This window comes from Papaver somniferum, chromosome 7, assembly GCF_003573695.1.
Source record: "Papaver somniferum cultivar HN1 chromosome 7, ASM357369v1, whole genome shotgun sequence".
In the NCBI taxonomy this organism is placed as follows: Eukaryota; Viridiplantae; Streptophyta; class Magnoliopsida; order Ranunculales; family Papaveraceae; genus Papaver; species Papaver somniferum.
Window position 1 is genome coordinate 267,234,867 of NC_039364.1, and position 4,051 is coordinate 267,238,917.

Consider the following 4,051-nt stretch of genomic DNA (forward strand, 5'->3'; position numbering starts at 1 on the left):
CTTAGAATGATATATCTCTTTTTTTCCATTCCTCTAGGGGTTCCTTCTACATCATAGGAAATATCTCATTCACTTTGTAGTCCTTTTTATACACCCTTGAGAGCACGTTATCATGAAAATTTCGGAAGTCTTCCTTCGAGTGCACTATGAAATTACAGCCGAACCCCCGTGTCCCTTAGTTTATTTCAATATGATGCCCTTCCGCTTGGCTCCCATGATAACCATGTTGCAGCGGCGGTGGTAATCCCCTGTCCTCTACATAAGGTGCGAGTTTCCCTTGTTCAATGAGACGAAGTATGGTCCTCTGGACACTTATGCAATTGTTCGTATGATGCCCATGAAAGCGATGATATCGGCAAAACTCGTGGATTTTACTCCCCGGGTGTGGTTCCTTACCCAAGTTTGGTGGTGCTGGAATTTCTTCGGTCAATACTACTTCCTCCCATATCCTTTCTACAGTCGTATTGAGCCTTGAGAGTTTTTCCTCCGTAAATGCCAGTATATTCGACCCTTGCATTTTTAGTTGCAAGTCCTTCGTGCGATGATATCTCGCCTCACCATTTCGCAGCTTTTGATTTCTTCGCCATGACCCTTCTCGTCTTGAATTCTGATCATCCCCTCTCAGTTCCTCATCCGGTGTTGTTATTAGCTTCGTACGAGCCAAAGCAGTAAGCGAGCTTGACACATCCTCCTCCATCCATTGCACTTCCCTTTCTCTTCGCGAGTTTCCCATCTGCACCCTCATACTTCGTATCTCATGTAAGATTTCCTAATCTAAATTCCTTCCCCTTTCTTCATGAATGCTTCTTTTCTCTTCGTCTTTTCTCTTCGTCTTTTCTCCTTCTTTCTTCCTTGTACCTTAACCTTTTATTTTCGCATCTTACTTCGATCAATAACCTCCTCAGACTCCTTTCTTCTCTATTCTGTCTCTGCATCCTTCTTCGCATCCTTCCTTCCTCGCTTATTCTTTCATAGTTTTCATAAAAATCTCTCCTTCCATATGCGGTTCTTTTGCAGGACGAGACCGTTATCGCTTCCGAATTCATATCTCCATCTCTCATCTCCTCGATCGTCCTTCCACCACTTGGTTCACAATTCTTCCGTACCGACATACCATTTGGCTTTGCCTTTCCAACATATCGTGTCATTCGATGCAGTATCTTTCTCGGTCGTTCCAACATCTTTCATCCCTTCTTGGACTGACAGCTCCGACTTTCGTGATTCGTTCAGGTTCTTCCGTGAATTCAGCTTCTTCAACAGTCTCATTTTCTCGTTGCTTTACGCTGTCTTTTCCATCTACAACTGATGCATTTTTCCTTCCTGTCGCCTTTTCTCTCCGTGCCTCCAATCGCTTGCTTCTTCTCACTACTACTAAAGGTTTTGCTCGATCTGTCATTATTCAACCTCTACTTGGTACCTACAAATTAGCTTCTTCTTCCCACCTTTCCAATACTCTCCTTCAGATCTCAGATGTGAGCAAACTATAAGATCTGTGAAACCCTATTGTGCGAAAAACAACTCGCTAAGGCCTCTGGACTCTATTTTTTTGAAACGATTCTAACTTTTCTCCAACTCTTAGATGAGGATGAATCCCCAATCTAAGTTCCCTGTTTCTGGACGCCAAAATGGAACTATTGGAAATCCAGTAGCACACCCAAATAGGAAACAAACAAGATCTAAGACATAACAAATATTTTGGACAAGAAACTCTTTATTGATCAGACACTCAAGGAAGTGAAAATACAAGTTTTTGGATATAAGGAAACCCTAATCTCACACTCTAAGCAAGACTATTCTTACCCCAAAAAATCTCGACCCCCTACATTGCCCAAGGGTCTCTATTTATAGACCATCCAATCGTAATGGAATACAACTCATTTTACTTCGCCTTATCGTCGCCAGGTTCTCGTGGAGGTGCTTTATACTTCGCCCATACCATTTTCTATAAAGTTTTTCCCTTCCTTTCGCTGACAAACTTTGAAGTTTGTCGGGACAGCTGTCGCTTTTCTTGTTCGACAATATACTGACTTCGCAGATTAACTTTCCAACTAAGTAACCTTACTTCGCCTATCTGATTTCGTGACTGGTGTCTTGTTGGGTACTCCAATTGATCCTTCGCATTTTTATATTCTTCTAGCGAGTTACTTCGCCTTAAGATGCTATTTCACACATGGATTTTCTTACTTCATTTTGTCGGTCAATTAATAATGACGACCCTGACTTTTGATTTGACAAGTCACTGACGGGGATTCTTGGGGAATGATACAAGATCTTTTGGAAAGATTTCCCAGGCATACTTCGTGTCTTCTCTCCTGCGACCACGTGATGAACGTCTTTTAGATATCCACATAAACGGTATCAAATTTTACATGTCTTTTTTACCCAGAAATTGTTGATTTTGGTACTTTTAACCAATTTTGTGTTTTCTTTGATCGGCTGCTCACTAGCATTTCGATTTTTGTTACCTTGTTTCCGCGCATTGTGCTCACCTCTAGAGATTACATAGGGTACGACAAGGGTGTAAACTGCAAAGTATTTCGTATCACAAGTTGATGCTTTAAAGGCACAACACAACTGGCTAAAATTCGAACGCTACCACATTACAGTACATAACACGACATAGTATAATAGCTTAATGTGTTGTGCCGAGATTTTGACTACTAGCCAACTTAGCTGATTTAAAATGAACGAATATAGTTACTATAAAACGAACGTATATAGTTACTACGAAGGAGATCCGTTTTCGCTTAATAGATCCGAACCGCCCGACTTCGATTCACGATTTCTACGACTGAATCGAATAGAATTCACAAATTGCCAACTATTCCCTCTATTTCTGAAAAACCGTCCTCTATTTCATTTTCGTATGTTTCAAAATTGTGTCCAGCTTCTGTTTATAGTCATATATTTCCAATAAACTCTCTAATACGCCCTTAAAATTTTTATGTTAATAAATTTATTTTTAATGGGACCCGATCTAATATATTAAATAAATTTGTATAACTAAGGAAATAAATATATCTTTCATTCCTTTTACAAGAATATATATTTAGATCCAAACATTAAATTCCATATAAATTTTATATACCATAAAGTCGATATCTTTTGATTTTCCTTTTATATTTCGTATTTATAATTCTCCTAACAGTTTTAGATATTTTTTATTGCTAACATTGTTATTAAAATAAACTAGGTAAGTAACTAAGGGTAGTTAAGTAATATACTATGGTATCCTTAATATTTTGACAAAGTGAAAGCGGACTATCTTTTTGAAACGATGGGAGTAGCTTTTATTAGCTCCTTTTATCATCTATCTTACCAGCTTTATGACATTTAATAAGACCGCGCCTATATACAGGACCGCAATCTTGTTTGCACGTCCATTTTCTACACAGTGCCAAAAATAAACAAGTGTATTTTGTAGGTGATAAATACAGGGCCAAAAAGTAGCACCGTCCGCCACCGACTTCTTCCTCTAATTTCTTTCCTTGTCACTACTCCTCCGCCTGATATCTCCATGGCAGTACCTTCAAACTTCAAACCCATATAACACAAAACTTATTTGATCAAATCCTTATTTATTCAAGCCCTTGTTGTGGGTTTTTATTAGCTTTATGTTTGTAACAATAGTAAAGCAACAATTGCTCACCTTGTCCTGGAGAATCAAACCTCCCTGATTAAATAGAAAGCCTAGTTCGGATGGAGTGCTCTAGAAAATTAAGTTTGAATCCACTTCTATTTCCTTTTCCTTAAAAAGATTTATACACAATTTATGTCCCCAGTAATGAATTCATATCGCTTATTCCCCATTCAATTCCATCACAAAGATAAAATCCTTTCCCTTTGAAGTATTTCTATATGTTTTTCATGGACTTAGAAATTCGAAAATAAATCTGAATCGAAAAATATTTTCCAGATTTCTTTAGGGTCCCTTTTTATGTTTTCTTTACAACATTAGAGAGAATGTCATCAATCGGTAACTGATTATACGAATCTAGCTATTTTGTTGATGGCAGCTCGGTGGTGATAGTGGTGGTGGTGTGTCGGAGAA